This window comes from Eriocheir sinensis, unplaced genomic scaffold (assembly GCF_024679095.1).
Source record: "Eriocheir sinensis breed Jianghai 21 unplaced genomic scaffold, ASM2467909v1 Scaffold986, whole genome shotgun sequence".
In the NCBI taxonomy this organism is placed as follows: domain Eukaryota; kingdom Metazoa; phylum Arthropoda; class Malacostraca; order Decapoda; family Varunidae; genus Eriocheir; species Eriocheir sinensis.
In genome coordinates this window covers 121,715-141,725 of record NW_026112370.1, presented here as the reverse complement: position 1 = coordinate 141,725, position 20,011 = coordinate 121,715, and the positions used below count along the sequence as shown (strand labels likewise).

Genomic DNA, 20,011 nt, shown 5'->3' with positions numbered 1-20,011 from the left:
TAGGCTTAAACAAGGCGACTCCTGTAAACCTAACCCCACGTAACCTAACTATCCAAGACAGAAACAACAACTTATATAGAAATGTTAAAAAAAGGAGAAAGAAGCCCCGTTAGACACACGATGAGAAACAATGAACTCATAATGTCCCCCAAGGAAAAGTGAAACAGGCCAACAACAGGCAGGGATGAGTAACGGGAGGAGGGTCTCGCCACGACACGCCGAGAACGCAACTGAATGCCCAACAATGCCATGTGCCCCCCGGCCTGCCCTCGCCCGCCTGCACGCACACCACATACATACCCACACACACACACACACACACACACACACACACACACACACACACACATTGAGAAGAAGAGGAAGCGAAGGAAATGCAGGTGAAAAAGGAGATAATGCCTTGTCAAGATGAAGAGACTAATAGTTATAATCTGTGGTGGAGTGTGCGGAAGCGAGGGGAAGAGAGAGAGGGTCAGAGATCACTAGAGGGCTGGAGGAGGAGAAAGAGAAGAAGGAGGAGGAGGAGGAGATGGAGGAGGAATAGTAGGTGATGGAGAAATGGGAGAAGAAAGAAAGAAACGAGATGGAAAATGGTAGCGTGAGAAGGGAGCGTGCAAAGAGAGCAATGAAGAGGAGGTAGAGTGAGTTCAAAGGGCAGGGTTGAAGAGGAGGAGGAAGAGGAGGAGGAGGAGGGTGGCAAGTAGGGCAAGGAGGAAGAGGAGGTGGTGGAGGAAGAGAAGGAGGGCAAGTAGAAGGAGAAGGAGGAGGAGGAGGTGGGGGAGAGCGCTGGCCATTTCAATAATGCAAGGAGGGTGTCGCTTGGTATTTAGCCGCTGCTGCGTCGGGAGTGTCAGCGGCCTGGGCAAAGGGGCGGCGTGTCTGTGCTGCGGCTGTGGAGAGGGCAAGGCTGTGTGTGCTGTGCCGCGGTGTTTAAGCTCGACTTCAACACAGCAATACTCTCCACAACGATGCTTTTTTTCTTATTTTCTTGTTCTTCCTCAGTTTTCTTCTTTGTCTCCTCGTTTTCCTCCTTCTCCTCCTCCTTATCTTCCAAAGCATATTTTCTTTTTTTCATTGTTTTTTTTTCGTATTTTTCTGTTAAGTTCTTCCTCATCTTCTTGTTTTGGCTTTTTCATCTCGCTATTCATCCTTTTATTTTTATTTCCCTTCCGTTTCCTTATTTTCCGTCTTCGTAGCTTGTAAACATGAGGAATGAATCGTCTGCAGGCAATATAAACAATGAAAGGAGGACAGAACGCTAAAGAAAAGAAGCAACAGTAATCGAACATATGTACCGTACGTGTATCTTCATTAGCTCGATTATCCTCATTAGAAAGCAGAGTTTTTAATGATGAGTCTTCCAATTACAGACAGTCTTCCAGGTACAGAGGTCATCTCTCTCTCTCTCTCTCTCTCTCACTGTTTCTTCCTTCAATTTCTCCTCCTCCTCTTCCTCCTCTCCCTGGTGTTGAGCTTATTCATTACACAAGTTCATGAACACTCCCTAATCAAGCAGGAAACATGGAAACATGGAAACAAGCATAAGGAGGAGGCGGTAGAGCTCTTTTTATGAATTTTCTGCTTCTTCTTGTTCCTCTTTTTTTCTTCTTCTTCTTCTTCTTCTTCTTCTTCTTCTTCTTCTTCTTCTTCTTCTTCTTCTTCTTCCTCCTCCTCCTCTTTCTCCTCCTCTTTGAGAAGTAATAACAGACTTATAGAAATGGTTAAGGATTCTTTCCTCACTCAAGTTTTAACTCAACCGACCGACAAGAGAAAACAATCTGCCGGATTTGGTATTAGTAAGCGACCCCGACCTCATTCGCGACTGTGAAAATGGTGAGAAAATTCATGGTTGCGATCACCACTAAATCCGTTTTAATGTCAACATATGTCACAAACTCGTAGACAATCTGTCAGTGATACCAGACTACAAAAAATCAAATTTCAACCTAGCCCGTGAGCTGCTTCCTCCTGCGACCTGGGACCAACTTAACCTCACCGACACTACAATCAACAACGTGGAACGACTTCAAAGATAAGCTTTGGGAGTAGAGAAGGCTACAGTGCCTACGAAACCCAGGCGAGTAAATGGTGCCGTAGATCCACCGTGAATGTCCAGAGAATTAAAAAGGGCGGTAAACTTTTTTTTTTTTTTAATGAAAGAGAATGACACTGCCGAAGCCCGCACACAGTACCACACCAGCCTAAAAGCTTGTCGCACCCTTATTAGAAGGTAATAAACGCAACTATGATGAACAAATAGCGCGCAACATCAAGACCAACTCAAAAAATTATTCACATACATCAGATCGAAAAACATATATCCAATACTGGTCCCCTGACAGACGAGACTGGATCAGTAACTCGGAACAGTAAACAAATGGCCACAATCCTCAACACTAACTTAGCATCCGTATTCACAGTCGAGGACATCGAAACCATTGCTGAGGGCCCTGGCCCGCGGAGAAGTGAAAATGTATTTGGACAAACTCGACACGAACAAGTCAGCGGGGCCTGACAGTTTGTCCCCGCGGTCATTAAAAGAGCTTAAACAACAAATAATTCAATCACTCACTAATATGTTCAACCGGTCAGCTCAACTGAATAAGGTCCCGGAAGACTGGAAGATGGCGAACGTAACACAGATTTTCAAAAAGGAGACAAAAGTGTTGCATTAAACTACAGGCCCATAAGTTTGACATCAGTGGCAGGAGAAATACTGAAAAGATCATTAGAGACAAACTTGTTAAGTTTCTAGAAGACAATCATGCAATCTCCGACACCCAGTAAGGCTTCAAAAACAAGCAACAGAAGCGCCGAAGTCTTCCTCAAACTATATTTAGCATTAGTTAGACCTCATCTTGACTATGCGGTTCAGTTTTGGTCACCTTACTATAGAATGAATATCAAAATGTTAGAATCAGTGCAGAGGAGGATGACTAAGATGATTCAGGGGTTGAGAAACTTGCCATACGAGGAAGACTCAAACAGTTAAACTTGCATTCTCTAGAAAGGCGAAGGGTGCGTGGAGACATGATCGAGGTTTATATATGGATGAAGGGCTTTAATAAGGAGATATTCATAAGGTTATGTAGGTAAGAGAACAGGCTAGCACACCAAGTAATGGGTTTAAACAGGATAAATTCGGATTTAACAGGGACATAGGCAAAATTGGTTTACCAACAGGGTTGTGGATGAGTGGAATAGGCTTAGCAGTCATGTGGTGAGTGCCAATACAATTGTCACATTCAAAAATAGATTAGATAAATTCATGGACAGCGATACTAGGTGGGGTTAGATACACGGGAGTTTAGGGTCAAAGGAACTGCCTTGTATAGGCCTACCGGCCTCTTGCAGATTCCAACGTTCTTATGTTCTTATGTTATCTGACTGGCGAGATGTCAAAAGCGGTGTTCCACAGGGGTCGATGTTGGGACCTGTTCTGTTTTTAGTGTACGTAAATGACATTGACGAGGGGCTATCGTGTAAAATATCGAAATTTGCCGACGACACAAACATAGCCAGCAGAGTCACTACGATAACGGATAAAGAACACTTCCAAGCTGATCTCGATCGTTTGAGCAGTCCCAGTAGCTAAATTATATTGTTTGTTATTGGGTTGTTTATTTATTTATTTATTATGTTGTTTTAATTTGTTTTATTTTGTTTTGTTTTTGTTTTGTCTTGTTTTGCTTTGTTTACTTTGTTTTTCTCTTTTCTTTTCCTTTTCTTTTCTCTTGATGTTTTCTTTTCTTTTCTCTTGATGTTTTCTTTTCTTTTCTTTCTGTTGGTGTTGCTGGCTGTGGATGAGCCTCCTCCTCCCCAGAAGACTCACCCGTCACCCGCCTTGCGGCCCCAGGGGCCGAAAGCTCGATGACTTTTTAGTTATTTTCTTGATATTGTAATTTCATTTTCTTTTCTCGATGATTTAATTTCCTTTCTCTATCCTCTATCTTGACTGTGTGGGTTAGCCTCCTTCTCCCCAGAGGAGATTCACCCGTCACCCACCCTGCGACCCCAGGGGCCGAAAGGTGGATGACTTTTCTGTTTTCCTTTTCTTGATGTTTCTATCATCCTTTCTGGTGTCCCTGGGTCTGAACGAGCCGCTTTCCTCCCAGAAGAGACTCGCCCATAATTTTGTGATGTTGGTTTGGGCCGAAAGGTGGATGATTCTTTTCATTTCCATTTTCATTTTTCTAGTGTTACTTCTCTGCATTTTCCTTCTGGTGTTACTTCACATTTCTTCTTCTTGTGTTATTTCTCTTCAAATTCCTTCTTCTTGTGTTACTCTTTTCAAATTCCTTCTTCTGTCTAACTCTTTTCAATACCTTCTTCTGTGTAACTCTTTTCAAATTCCTTCTTCTGTGTAACTCTTTTCAATACCTTCTTCTGTGTTACTCTTTTCAATACCTTCTTCTGTGTAACTCTTTTCAAATTCCTTCTTCTGTGTAACTCTTTTCAATACCTTCTTCTGTGTAACTCTTTTCAATACCTTCTTCTGTGTTACTCTTTCAATACCTTCTTCTGTGTTACTCTTTTCAATACCTTCTTCTGTGTAACTCTTTTCAATACCTTCTTCTGTGTAACTCTTTTCAATACCTTCTTCTGTGTAACTCTTTTCAATACCTTCTTCTGTGTTACTCTTTTCAATACCTTCTTCTGTGTAACTCTTTTCAATACCTTCTTCTGTGTAACTCTTTTCAATACCTTCTTCTGTGTAACTCTTTTCAATACCTTCTTCTGTGTTACTCTTTTCAATACCTTCTTCTGTGTTACTCTTTCAATACCTTCTTCTGTGTTACTCTTTTCAATACCTTCTTCTGTGTTACTCTTTTCAATACCTTCTTCTGTGTAACTCTTTTCAATACCTTCTTCTGTGTTACTCTTTTCAATACCTTCTTCTGTGTTACTCTTTCAATACCTTCTTCTGTGTAACTCTTTTCAATACCTTCTTCTGTGTAACTCTTTTCAATACCTTCTTCTGTGTTACTCTTTTCAATACCTTCTTCTGTGTAACTCTTTTCAATACCTTCTTCTGTGTTACTCTTTTCAAATTCCCTCTTCTTGTGTTACTCTTTTCAAATTCCTTCTTCTTGTGTTACTCATATGAACTTCCTTCTTCTTGTGTTACTTCATATGCCTTCTTCTAGTGTTACTTCTCTTCATTTTCCTTCTTCTGGTGTTCCCTTCTTTCCCTTCCTTCTCTCGGTGTTTCCATGTCGTCTTTTCCTGGTTTTGTATGTTGGAACGCGTTAGTCTCCTTCTCCCCAGAGAAGACCCGCCATACCAACATACAAGACGCTTTAAACAAAGCAAAACAAGACAATTTTTTTTGGATTTTTTGTTTTTGTATTTTTTTTGGATTTTTCGTTTTTTATCGTAGTTGGCACGACACTTGCCTTGCTTAGGGGAATTGTACCTCCCCATGCGTCGAACCTTCCATTGGAACGTGTCATTAACGCGTCGTCTGGCTAATAAGAGGTCAGTAACTGCATGCCTTGCTGCCACTTCACGCCCCCCCAACCCCCGGACCCTCGGGATCTCCGACACCTCCGTGGACGCTCCGGGGGAGCCGAGGCGCCCTGCCGGAGCCCTGAGCCCTGCGACGCTCGCCAGGAAGGCCTTGGGCCCCCTGACGCTCCCCAGCCCCGCGAGGCGAGGAGGGTGGATAGCAAGATGAGCCTCTTAAAATTCCAGACGGGATTAATTCAAATCAATCGAAAATACAGTGAAGGCGCCGGAGACCGTTTTTGTTGGATCAAGGATGGCAGGACGAAGGCCAAAGGAAGGTGACAGAGGAAGGGAGGAATAAAGGGGAAGATGACAGGAGGAAGGAGGATGGAGAAAATGACAGGACGAAGGAAGAAACGAGGGAAGGAAGGAAGGAAAGCAACAACGAGGGAAGGAAGGAAGGAAAGCAACAACGAGGGAAGGAAGGAAGGAAAGCAACAACGAGGGAAGGAAGGAAGGAAGGAAGGAACGAGGAAAGGAAGGAAAGTGATGTGACGAAAGTGGGAAGTTGACAGGGCGAAGGAAGGAGACTGAACCGCCAAGATTCTGCCCGGGATTGGCGCGAATGGCGAGGCCCCGAACTGACTGACTTGGCGACTATATTATAGTGTTGCTGCCTCGGCCTGTTCCGTTACTTTACTTCCCTGATTTGCTCACCACGGCCTTCGCCTTTGCTGTCCTTCATCTTCCACCTTTGATTAGATAGTTAGTGTAGCTTATCACAAACAGCCTCGTAATGACCAGCAGGCCTGCTGTTGTTTGTTCTCACTTTGTGTTTCTTTGTTCCTGCTCCTCCTCCTTTAAAAAGAAAAAAAAAACAGACCTCGTGGTTGCCTTATATGAGGACTGTGAGAGAATAAAGTTACCTCCTCCTCCACCTTCACCTCCTCCTCCTTCTCCTTCTCCACCTCCACCTTCACCTCCTCCTCCTTCTCCTTCTCCACCTCCACTTCCACCTCCTCCTCTCTCTCGTTTCTCCACAAACCTCATAGTTTCAAAAATATTAACAGAAACACATCAAAACACTATACATATTACTTAATCTTGAGAGAGAGAGAGAGAGAGAGAGAGAGAGAGAGAGAGAGAGAGAGAGAGAGAGAGAGAGAGAGAGAGAGAGAGAGAGAGAGAGAGAGAGAGAGAGAGAGAGTAAAGTAGGAATCGATTAATGAGTTGGGTTTGTAAACGCATTAGAACGGGACTAATTGTCAATAATATCGCGATCACAGGATTATGGGGATTAAGGGAGTGACGATTATGGGATTAAGGGAGTGAGTGGCTGGGAGGGAGGGAGGGTTGGGAGGTGAGAGAGAGGATTGAGGGAGACCGGGAACGGGACAGAGAGAGAGGGAGAGCAGTGGAGAACGAGGTGAAGGAAATAACACGGATACACAAGGATATGAGGGGACTATTAACCCTGTAGCCGCAGGGATCATGTTTCTTAATGGTCCTTCTGAGCGAGAAAAATGAGAAAAAAAAATCATCACTCACACAAATCATTTCATAATATATATCAAAGCGTTTTGTGATCGGTTTATGCATCATCTATTTTTGGGGGTTTATATCATGGCACAAATTTGGCCCGTCGCTGCTACACGGTAAAGCCACAAATTTGGCCCGAGGGGTCATATTATAGGTTCCTTGCCAATTGCAAAATGAACGGAGAACAAAGCTCACAAAATAGAACTGTTTTTATCGGGTCAAGTGTAGCGAGGGTATCGGTAAAAAGACACTGATAAAATGTTGTCAAGAAATCCTTGCATCTGTCTCATGGGCTGGACCTTGGCTACCGCTACCTTCCCTCCCCCTCTCTCACCCGCTTCCTCTCTACCAAGGAATAATGGCCCGGGGCAACCCGAGGTCCACAGGGTCACCAGCGACCTTGACCATAGACATGACAACGTCGCTGGGTAGCACACGGTTGAATTCATTTCCATACATAAATCATCGTTACTATCCTAAAATTCGATACATTCACAACATAATATAGACTTGTTTTACCATATACAAAAATTTAAAGACTATGTCAAATACTAAACAACCGACATATAAAATGGTATGCCTTGTTGTGGTTGAAGCGACAATGCTGCCGGGTAGGGAATTCCCGCACCTGCTCCACCCAAAGTATCGTGATATTTGCATCAGACTTAGTACCTCGAACCCAATCCCATTATCCCCATGTACTACCTGAGCCCAGAACTCTGCTTCCTGTCACTGAACCACACCATGATCCATCTACCTTCAAACCCGTGGGCTTTAATTGTTGTCAAAGTTATTGGTGAGGTTCTTTGTCGAATGCTTTACTAAAATTAAGATATGCAATATCATAACTGTCGTCCTTACGTATTTGACACTTTTTGTAAAAAGAAAATCAATAAAGTCAGACAAGATCTAGCCTTGATCAATGAACCCAAGGTGGGGACCATTGATCAGGCTGTTTCTCTAGGAGTCTAGGTGGTCACGGATATTTTCATCTATAATAGACTCGAATGTTTTTACTGCCACCGACGTTAAACTAATTGCAGCCGACATTAGACCATTGATAGAAAGAACGGAATGGGAAATAAATACAAGGAGGCATAAAGAGGGTGAGGAGGTAAGAGGAAGGAAGGGAGACTAATTGTCTAAAGGAAGTGCAAGATAGAGACAGAGAAACATATCGATAACTAAATGGAAGGACAAAGCGATCATTAATTATAAGAAGAAATTATGAAAAAGACGAAGAAAAAGAAGAAGAACAAGAACAAGAACAGAAACAACAACAACAACAACAAAAGAACATAAGAACGTAAGGAGTCTGCAAGAGGCCGGTTGGCCGATACAAGGCAGTTCCTGTAAGTCTAACTGCACCTAACCTCACTATCCATGAATTTATCCAAACTCTTCTTCAATGCATCTATGGTATTGGCACCCACAACATGACTCCCAAGCCTGCTCCACTCATCCACCACTTTACTGGCAAACCAATTCTTGCCTATGTCTTTGTTGAATCTGAATTTAACTAGCTTAAAACCGTTGCTACGTGTTCTACCTTGCTCTTTTACAACCAAAACCCTATTTACATCCCCTTTATTAAAGTCCTTCACCCATTTATAAACCTCGATCAAGTCACCTCGTAACCTTCGCCTTCCTAGAGCGTATAAATTTAAATGCTTCAGTTTATTTTCATAAGGCAAGTTTCTCACCCCTTGAATCATTTTTGTCATCATCCTCTGTACAGATTCTAACTACTTGATATCCACTCTACAATAAGATGACCAGAACTGAACCGCATAATCGAAATGACGTCTAATTAATGCTATGTAGAGTTTGAGGATGACTTCAGCGCTCCTATTGCTTACGCTCCTCGAGATGAAACCCAGTACCCTATTTGCACGATTCTTAGCTTGAATGCACTGAGCTCCAGGACGGAGGTCAGTGCTCACTAAGACTCCTAAATCCCTCTCACACCCAGACCTACTCAGCGGAGTGTCATTTAAGGAGTATATAATTGTGTGAGGGGTTATTCCTACCTACACTCAGAATACTGCACTTCCCGACATTGGATTCCATCTGCCACTTCCCCGCCCAATCATATAGTCTGTCTAGCTCATCCTGAAGAACGCTAGCGTCCTGGAAGAAGAAGAAGAAGAAGAAAAGACAAAGAAGAAAAGACAAAGAAGAAGAAGAAGTATGAGGAAAATAATAATAATGACAACAAAATCAACGAGGAGAGTAAGAAGAAAAATAATACCTAACAACAACTAAAGCAAAAACATAAATAAAATAAAATAAAATAAAACAGTAATCGAAAACTCCGTATTATATGTTAACTCCCTTCGTTTTCCATAATTAATATGAGCTGAAGATTATTTTTTTCCAATACCGCTACTACGTGTAAATATATAAATCACTTCAAATTAACTTCTCATCTTTTGTCTCGCTCACCACCAAAATGCACACCAGCTGACATCCTCAAGGCCTTGTGTCCATTATAAAACTACTGACTCATCACTGATACTTTTATTTTCTTAGATTTAAAAAGTAAAATAAAAAAGTAAATAACGTTGAGAAACTTGCACGAATTCTGTACCGAGGCAACACCCTCTTACTTGTAGAGACGAGAAAAAGCAGGACACAAAAAACAGCAACAACAGGTGATGTGATAATGGAGGGAGTGGATTACGTAAAAATGCGTAGGCTCTTGCTAGGCAGATTATTCGTTAAAAGCTGATCCTGTTTTCAAAGTGCGCGTCGTGAAATATTTACACACACACACACACACACACACACACACACACACACACACACACACACACACACACACACACCACATTAGGTTTAACAAGTGGTTCTCTAGTTTCAAAGCCACGGGAAGAGTAAACAAGAGTAAGAAAGTCATAAAGATTAGTTAACAAGTGGTTCTCTATTTTTAAACCCCAGGGAAGAGTAAACAAGAATAAGACTGTTCTAATAATAAGTTAAGAAGTGTGTATCTATATTATCAAACTCACGGGAAGATCAAACAAGTGCAAGACTGTTCTAATGAAAAGGTAACAATTGATTCTCAAGCTTCAGATCGACGTGCCTAGTAAACCCTTGCTAGATTCTCATAAACCATCCACGAACACGCCAGTTCCTGGATTTCGTTAGGGGGCATCAGGGGTTAGGTTAGGTTAGGTTAGCTTAGGTTACACACACACACACACACACACACACACACACACACACACACACACACGCAGCAGCACCATTGCCATTAAAGGTTGTGATATTTTCGTTTCGTCAGCGAATGCCACGCCCTGGATTGTTCTGCGGTGAGGTGATGCTTCTGAGAGGGGTGGTGGTGCGGGGGGAGGGGGGGGGGGTCGGAATGGTGGTGGGCAGTGGGGTGATGGTGGGGGTTGATGGGTGGTGGTGCTGGTGGTGGGGATTGATGGGTGGTGGTGGGGGTGGTGGGGATGGTGGAGGAGAGTCGAAGGTCTTGTCTTGGTTGGCTTCTCCGTCATTCACTTTTTGGGAAGTGTATTTCGTGTATAATAATTACTTGCCCGTGTATTTATTTAGGGTTGTATGACAGCTGGTTAGTGATTTATTTTATTATTTTTCTTTTACAGCAAAGGACACAGCACAGGGGCACAACAAAAGGAAACAATAAAAAAGCCCGCTACTCGCTGCTCCTGTAAGAATCGGAAGAGGTGGCCGAAAGAGCATGTTACCTTATGGTTACAGAGAGCTAATGATTTTATAATGTCATCAGTCAGTCAGCGGAAGGCAATCGGACCGGGACAGCCTAATGAATGACGCTCATGGGATCCGTGTTGGGTCCACTGCCATTCATTGTTTATAGGATTTTATATATTCAGGGAAGTTGTGAGATGTAAATGTATTGAATATCTATAGATCTATCTACCTATCTCTATCTATATCTATCTCTATCTGTCTATCTATCTATCTATCTCTATCTATCTATCTTCTTATCTATTTAATATAATTTAATATAATATATATATATATATATATATATATATATATATATATATATATATATATATATATATATATATATATATATATATATATATATATATATATATATATATATATATATATATATATATATATATATATATATATATATATATATATATATATATATATATATATATATATATATATATATATATATATATATATATATATATATATATATATATATATATATATATATATATATATATATATATATATATATATATATATATATATATATATATATATATATATATATATATATATATATATATATATATATATATATATATATATATATATATATGCTGTATGTTTATTGCAGGTTTATGGGTGTAAATTAGCACTGCCTCGGTCATTTTGAGTCTCTTGTTATTTTCTCTTGTCAATATTATGGTGTTGTCCTCCGTGTGTTTCCTCCTTAGGAAAAACTCACCAAGCGCATAGAACTGGAAATGCTACTCGAAGACATTCAAAAGCTCGAGAACGACAAGAGGGTAACAACATCACCTGACCTACAAGCCGAAATCATCCGAGAAGCAAAGATAACAAGAGGACACCAGCGCAGCTCCCTCCTCACACCTGAATTTCGAACTGTTGCCCAAGAACTGAAGAGCAACGATCGCACTGTCATCCGCAGGGCCGATAAGTCATCTATCTTTGTCATTCTTGACAAAGATGTCTACTTGAATAAGATGGCAACCATCCTGACCGACACCACAAAATTCAGCAGAATCACAAGAAACCCAACGAACGATATTAAGACGAAGTTGAACCGTATCATCCGCCACACTAACAACAACAGCAGTACGAAGCTCCCCCTCATCGAAGGCGACCACAAACTGGGTTACGCTTATGGCAACGTCAAGACCCACAAGGAAGGCCACCCCCTACGTCCCATCATCAGCCAGACACCATCAGTTACTTACAAACTCGCCAAGCGCCTCAATGAACTCATCACACCATTCACACCAGCCTCCTTCAGTTTGAAGTCCACAACAGAGTTCCTCGATCTCCTGAAGACTACCCGTCCCTCCAACATCATGGCATCCATGGACGTTGAATCACTCTTCACCAACGTACCGATCGACGTATCCATAGATCTCATATGTCAACGCATCTACCACTTAGAAGACGAAGAGCCACTCAACATTCCCGAAGCCTCGCTACACCTCCTTCTACAAGCATGTATTAAAGAAGTACCATTTTACGGACCCGACGGCAAGGTGTACATGCAGTGAGACAGTGTGGCCATGGGATCACCCCTCGGCGTCCTCTTCGCCAACTTCTACATGAGGTCCATCGAAGAAAGGCTATTTGCACGCCACCCTCAACTCAAACCACAAATCTACGCGAGGTACGTCGATGACATCTTCATCAGCGTTGACACCATGAGCCACATCAACGAGTTAATCACCGAATTCAAGAACGACTCCTGCTTAAACTTCACGCATGAAATAGAACAAAATAAGAAGCTCCCATTTCTGGACACCATGGTGCACCGTGAGGACACATCTTTTTCAACAGAAGTGTACGTGAAAGCCACTAACCTCGGGTTCTGTCTCAACGGTGCTAGCGAATGCCCCGAAAGATATAGGCGCAGCATAATCAGCGCCTTTGTCAAGAGGGCCCTCACACACACCTCAACATGGGCAGCCGCGAACACCGAGCTGAAGAGAGTTTCCCAGCTTCTCGCCAACAACGGCTACCCAGCAAGTGTTAGAAATTGGAGCTGATGCTGATGTTGGCCTGGAGGGTGAGGGAGGCTGTGGGGCTTATTGGGCATGTCAGCCGTGATGGTAGGGGCTGAGGCTACTTGTAGTGTAGACTGTTTCTCCTGCTGACATTGGTGAGTTGAAGGCAAGAAGCAACACACACCTCTTGTTAGCTCATCAGGCATTGTTCTGTCCCTGCCCTCCCCTTACTTTACTGTCTCCTAGTGTTCATGGAGGGGACTCAGGGTCTACAGTGGGGCCCTGGCTCTAGTGATATTAAGAGGCTGAAAAATGTCCAACCATTTCAAATGGTCCGTTTGGGCGGTAGATTCCTGGGTCTTCTCCTCCCCTCTGCTCTGCCACACAGCCCCAACACCTGTTTTTCCCTCTCCTATGTTACCTGTAGCTAACACATGAGAGGGAAAAACAGGTGTTGGGAGTGAGCGGCAGAGCAGAGGGGAGGAAAGGACCCAAGAAATCCGCCGTCCAAACAGACTATTTGAAATGGTTGGACCAAAGTTTGGGTGAAAATTTTGAATAAAAAATAAAAACAGACAAGAACTCATTGGAAAATGCCTTTTTGTGCTCTGTCTCATGTGCTTTAAACAACCCAACCTACATTTATAGATGAACATAACCACCAATAAGGAAAGGCAACGAAAAAGCTCTGACTGTGTGTGCTCTCTATTGAATACAGATGTTGGGAGTGTGCTTGCTCACTGAAAGCCCAGACCTCTGCCACCGTGACCACTGCCACCCCCACCACCACACCCAGCGAGACACACGACAGCCCCCTCTGGTGCTGCAGCAGCCCTGCCTCGGGCTGGCCTGTTGTTGTGCAGACGGGGGGCAGTGTTTGTACATAAGGCAGACGATGTAGTTATGTGAGTGGCCAGTGACACCTTTGCAGCACCTTCTACAAATGTTTCCTTTGACTGTGATTGTTGTTTTCAGTAAAGGGTCGCCTATAAGAGCTGCTGGGGGAGCACTGTGATGGGGCTGCTGTGTGGAACGCTGTATTTGGTGCGCCCAGCTGATCCAGTGTCAGTGTGTTTCACCCCACACCCACGGGGAGCTGTGTGACTCACCAGTGGACGGAATGCACCACTGCAGCGGTCAAGTCCTCTGGTCTAGCAGGGCTGCTGCAGGGGCAATGTCACACACCAGCACTCAGTTGGCCTGAGCCGCATAGCTCCCCATGAGTGGGGCAGGCCAAGCGGGACACTGGATCACCTGAGAGCCACAAAGCTTCATTATGAGGTCACCAGGGCTTACCAGTAGGGGTCATCCTGGGTCACAATGTGCAGGATGTCCAGCTTGTTGAAGGGCAGCCCGGCTTCCTTGCAGGGAATGTGCTTGTTGTCCTCCTTGGGGTCATAGTGGAAGTAGGCGTGCACCCTCACCTTGCTCTCCCTGAGGTGCACCGAGCTGCTGGCCGGGAGCAGCCTGAAGGTCATGGTGCCCTCCGCCTGCACCTGGAAGGGGACAGGAGGTGGGTTGGTTACTTGTGGGCTCGGAAAAATAAATAATGATATTAATAATAGTAATGATAGCTTTATTTCATCCAGAGCAAGTATACAGGAAAAGCAAGGCAAAAGAGAGAATAAAATTTGACCAACAGTTATCTCTCTCTCTCTCTCTCTCTCTCTCTCTCTCTCTCTCTCTCTCTCTCTCTCTCTCTCTTCCTCCCCCCTTCCCTCTCCCTTTCTCCCTCACCAGCATCTTGTGGACATCCACCCGTGTCTTGCCCTCCACATTGAAGGTGTTGACCCCTGCACCTCGTCGGCAGCATGGATGAGGCCGGAGCAGTCAGCCATGCATGATGCGGGTGATGATGATGGCTCCGGAGTGGTCGTCCTGCTTGATGGTGGCTCCCTGGGGGTAAGTAAGGAAGGGACGTGTTAATGTTGAAGACGCTGCCATTGCCTACACAATTTTTTTTTTTTTTTTTTTTTTTTTTACTGTTTATTGGGGGCAAAGGAGGGAGTTCAAAGGCAAGATAGACAAAGAGATAGAAGGAACAGAAGGCAGGGAAAGGAAGGGAGGAAAGAGAAAGAAAGAAAAAGAACAAGAGGAAGGAAGGAAAGAGTTTACCAGCGGAAGGGATGAAAGAATGAAGTGCTGGTTAACTCTTGCATAAAGGGTTTGGACAGTATAGGGATGAGCAGGAGTGGAAATACAGACGAAGGGAGGCTGTTCCAGAGTTTACCAGCGGAAGGGATGAAAGAATGAAGTTGCTGGTTAACTCTTGCATAAAGGGTTTGGACAGTATAGAGATGAGCAGGAGTGGAAATACAGACGAAGGGAGGCTGTTCCAGAGTTTACCAGCGAAAGGGATGAAAGAATGAAGATGCTGGTTGACTCTTGCATTAGGGATCTGGATAGTATAGGACTGAGCAAGAGTTGAGAGAGGAGGAGGTATGCAGGTGAAGGAGACAAGTAAGACACACACCCAGCCACTACATCTACACACAAATTCCACAAAACCAGTCTTTCTACTCCCCACAATAGGCTCTGCTCCCTTTCCCTCCTGTGGCAAGCACTGGGCAAACACCAACAAGGGTCAGGGAACTCAACACAGACTGAGGCACAGAAATACAGTGTCTTATATAATGATTCTTAAAATGGGTGGCCATGACTTCCATCTCGACCAAAGAAAAAATAAATAAAAAGAAGGAAATGCCAATCTTTTCAAGTGCACTGCCTCAGATGACTGTTGTGAGGTGCTGGCTGTCTCTTTAAAACACTGAATCAGCCTGTACTCGCCTAGAATATTTATTACATCAGAACATTGAGAAGCTAACCTAACCTAACCTAACAAAGCCCCAAACAGTTACTATAGGTCTTGCCTCAGAAAATTCATACATGCTTCCTTACTAATGAGACTCTCTACAACAAAGTGAGGTCATCCTTAACGTGTCAGGCTCCCACCATGACTGTTTCCCAAGGCCACAGAAAAGACTAACCGGGTGTTCATTGGTGTTTTCCCCGCTCAAGATGCAAAGGCCATGTAAAGCCATCACCAGGATCACGAAACACTCCATCAAAGTCCCAGCAGCAACTTCTATGACAAGAGACTTTTCAAACAGGGTAAGTGAAGGGCAAATACATTTAAGATACAGACAGAGACAAGATTCCTACCATTGGCTCATTGCTCTTCACCCACTGCACAATCTTGACTGTCTCCTCATCCTCATCACCCTCGACGGGTGTTTCGGGCAGTGCAGTGTGAAGTCCTTGGCGGCAATGCTGGCGTGTGCCTGGAGAACTCCCTGCTGGATGAAGGAATGAAGATGCTGCTGCTCAACTCTTGCATAAGGGATCAGGATAGTATAGGGATGAGCAGGAGTAAAAATACAGACAAAGGGAGGCTATTGCTGTTTCAGAGTTTACCAGTGGAAGGGATAAAAGAATGAAGATGCTGGTAAACTCTTGTATAAGGAATTTGGACAGTACAGGGATGAAATAATGAAGATGCTGTTTGACTCTTGCATAAGGGATTTGGATAGAATAGGGATGAAAGAATGAAGATGGTGGTTAACCCTTGCATAAGGGATCTGGATAGCATAGGAATGAGCAAGAGTAGAGTCATGACAGTGAGGGGGACTTCAGGATGGCAAATATCAAGCTTGATGTACAAACAAACCTAAAATTAAGACACAGAACTGAGGAGAAAATGTACGGTTCCCCCCCAAGCCACGACCAGCCTGGAGGTGTGGCGACTACAGGATGGCAATAGCTTGCTGGCGTCCGGTGAGGGTGTGGTGCGGTTGTGTGTCTCCCTCATGATAGGAATTCCGATCTCCTCCACACTGGACATCAGAGCCTGGCATGTCTTGCACGTGCGGTTGATCTGAGAGGAGGAGGAAGAGGAGGAAGAAGGTTTAGTGTTGACTTCGGCAAAACCTAGTGATCTTATTTGTTACTGGGGGAGCTTTGGGGGTCTTGGCTAACCTGGTGTGTTCTCATTTTTTGATGATTTTTAAGGTTAGGGGCAAGACAGAGCTAGTTTGTTGATTGTGACTTTGAAAACATTGTTCTAGACCCATCATCATCATCATCATTTCATCGACGCCTGCTCCTAGGAGCTCCCACCAGGGGATGGCCACGGCAGAAGAGCTTCCAACTTTCTCTATCCAGACACTCCCTCCTTGCCTGCTCAAAGTTTCTCAAAGATCTTTCCCCCCTCTCCCTAACGTACTCTTGCACCCTATCCCTCCATTTCACTGGAGGTCGTCCTCTAGCATTCCCTCCCTCTATCTCACTCACATACACCCTTCTGGTTATCTTACTCTCCTCCATTCGCTCCATGTGGCCAAACCACTTTAAGGTCTGTCGCTTCACTTCTTCCACCACTCCACACTTCTTCCCTTCACCCCCGTGACACATTCCAAAACGCTCGTACACACTTTCATTACTCATTCCATCCATCCTACTCACACCACAAGCACTCCTCAAATAACTCATTTCCACTGCCTGCACTCTAGACCTCTGACTTTCATTCCAGGCCCACGTTTCACTTGCATATGTGAGGGTTGGTACTATTATTGTATTTCTCAAATCCCTCTTTACCTCCATGCTCACACTTCTGCCATTCATGATTCGTCCCAAAGACCCTACCATCCTTCTTCCTTGCAATGCCCTTTCTCTTGTCTCTCCCTCCATACCACCATGCTTACACATAACTGATCCAAGGTACTTAAACTCATTGACCTCCTCCATTTCTTCACCATTCAAAATTATTTTGCATTCTTTTTCACATTCAATTCCCACTCTATATGGGCATACAAAATCTACAACCTCACTTCTACTTCACTCACAAACCATCACTTTACTTTTGTTGACATTTACTTTCAGCTTTCTCCTGTCACACTGAAGGAACACCTTCCTCTGCAGGGACAGGGGCAGGCTGCTGTTACAGTGACCCAGGCAGTGTTTGCTGTGTACAAACACACCCCTTAGAGAAGTGTTTAGTAATACATATTTATGTTTGCACTATTAAACAATTACACTGGTGTCATTTCTGTCTTTTATTTACACATCATTACTCCAGGAGCATCAAGTGGGGAAGGTGAGCTATACTTTAAGACATAGAAGGAAGAAATTGGTACTGGCAAAAAATAATAATGAGGAAAGCAACCTTTGAAAGAGTAGACACACACAGCAACCAGTGTGCTCCCTTGGTGGAGAGGTTGACGGCTAGCTATGAACACACCGGTCTGGGTTATAGTGACGACCCACCCAGCTGTTCATCCTGCCTTTTGGGTTGGTCTAAAAAAGGGAACCTGGGCAAGGCAGCTGTGGTGACCCAGATACTGTAGTGGCCATGTCCTGGGGCTGAGGGGTCCTTACCCGCTGCTGGCTCAGGGGCCAGAGGGATGGAGATGAGCACCACAGCCAGGCACACTTGTAACATGTGCCCCAAACTTCACCTAATTACTGCAAACCAGGCCTACAAAATGAATAGGAAATCAGGAGAGAAATGGAATGGAACAATTTTGGTAAACATTGTATTATTATGACTATAAACCTGCCCCTCTCCCTGAGGAGAAGGGTGCAGTCTGTGCATATTCCCAGCCCTAAAATGTGCTTCATAAACTCTGCACCTCACACAAGCTCCAGAGAGAAGTTAAGAAATGTGCCAAGCTGAATGGAGAAGAATGCCAGGCACAACATGGGGAGACAGGCCTTGAGTGTCCTGGACCAGGGAACAGACAAAGGTTAAAGGTGTCCTGGTGCCTATGAAAGGCGAGGCTTGGACTTGTGCACTTCACCTCATGCACCTCACAACAGCTGAGGAACCAAAGCACCCAGCCAGCGTGTAAGTCAGGGCAGACAGAGAAGCAGGACGTGAAATTAGAAGCTTTGTGGGGCAGGATGAAGTGTATTAACATCAGACACAGAGACAAATGGACTTTGTTTTCATTAAAGGAAGCAACTCCAGGGGGAAAAAAACACTAATATCTGCTCCAATAAAATAAAGTATAGAGGAGCTGCCAAAAAGAGTTGTGAAAGACCTTCATCCTATAGCAGAGAAATAATGGGCTGTATAACTCAACATTTTGGCACCCAAGCACACATACTTGGCAAGGCTTTCATAGGCATTTTGGGCATTTCCAAGGACAGTTTTATGACCCTGGTGGTAGTTTGACCCTTCTTCTGTACCATGAACCTAAAAGAGCACTCATGAGAACCCAATTTATCTCCTGTTTGGCCTTTGGAAACAGTTGACGTGATGGACGAAAGCGTTTGACAATACCGACCAATATATGACAATGACGATGACGTGTGTACTGATGCAAAATTGAGTATATATAAGAGTGAGGAGACCTTAGTGAAGCCACAGTGAAGCCTGCCATTCCAGAGTCCCATCCAGAGGTGTTTGTGGTCCCTGGCCTGCAGGCTGGTGGTGGTGACCTGCCCGCGGTGCTTCAGGCCGCCGGCTTCCTTCAGGGAGGACGTGAAGAGTGACTCAACAACCTCTGCAATAAGAACAGTCTCACCATTACCGGCATTTGTTGGGCTCGGATAACTTGAACAGCTTTGTGGAGTGTGGACAGCCTCAGGATGTTTGTACATGTTTGTGTTGACTTTTGTAGTGACATGAAGAGGGGCTCAACAGCCTGTCTTAAGGATAAATAACTACAGCATTACTTGTTTGGCAGACTCAGAAGAGCTGGACAAAATCAAGGCATCCTGACAGTCAAAACATATGTTTACACCTCCCTCCCTTCCCTATCACCCCCTTGTTCATCGCCGACACTTTTTATCGTTCTTTTCACCCTTTCGTTTAAAGCCCTTCCCTCCACCTTCCCTGGCACACTGAGTCACCTTATTCCCCGTGACTGCCACAACCATCCCTTCTTCCTTCCCGTTTGTTCAGTGGCACAGTGACGGCCCTCCTCCAGTGTTCCGGCACCTCACCCTGCTCACAAGCTTGGCTATGTGAGGCGTTTGGTGTAAAAGTTGTGACCAAACCAATCAAAGCGGTAGTACTGTTTTTAGCGGCATCTGGCACCTGAATTCTTGCTGCATTGTGCGGTGAAGCAAGTTTCAGAAAAAGCAGCCTTAAACCAGGTGATTCATAGGCCTAAAGTTGTGTGACTTCTCCGTTGAAGTCCCCAATTTATCTCGACTTCTTTCTGAAAGCTTTTTGTTCTCTAAACAGTTTGTTGATGTCACTCTACCAAAATATTCATACACTCTGTCTACTTTCCCTACTGTTCCTTAACTGTCTATTTTGTATCGTCTGTCCAGCATGCATTCCCTCCCTTCCTCTT

The 20,011-nt window shown here is 44.1% G+C and overlaps 2 long non-coding RNA genes across 43 annotated transcripts; both read right to left on the bottom strand.

The window, feature by feature from the left end:
* Nucleotides 1-4,266: 4,266 nt before the first annotated feature.
* LOC126995110 (uncharacterized) lies at nt 4,267-5,781 on the bottom strand. Of its 41 annotated transcripts, XR_007749960.1 has the most exons (5): nt 5,027-5,777; nt 4,919-4,972; nt 4,812-4,865; nt 4,516-4,758; nt 4,267-4,462 (listed from the first exon to the last, which is right to left on the bottom strand). It is a non-coding gene; the product is annotated as an uncharacterized LOC126995110 (long non-coding RNA). The 41 variants fall into 41 exon arrangements; XR_007749952.1 differs by having other exon boundaries at nt 4,812-4,972; nt 5,027-5,780; XR_007749969.1 differs by lacking the exon at nt 4,812-4,865 and having other exon boundaries at nt 4,267-4,325; nt 4,381-4,462; nt 4,919-5,779.
* Nucleotides 5,782-11,470: 5,689 nt separating this feature from the next.
* On the bottom strand, nt 11,471-19,434 carry LOC126995107 (uncharacterized). 2 transcript variants are annotated; one of them, XR_007749929.1, is made up of 7 exons: nt 19,062-19,434; nt 17,872-18,183; nt 17,583-17,670; nt 16,378-16,584; nt 15,873-16,006; nt 14,448-14,606; nt 11,471-14,206 (listed from the first exon to the last, which is right to left on the bottom strand). It is a non-coding gene; the product is annotated as an uncharacterized LOC126995107 (long non-coding RNA). The 2 variants fall into 2 exon arrangements; XR_007749928.1 differs by lacking the exons at nt 17,583-17,670; nt 17,872-18,183 and having other exon boundaries at nt 13,196-14,206; nt 19,062-19,419.
* Between the last annotated feature and the right edge of the window lie 577 nt (nt 19,435-20,011).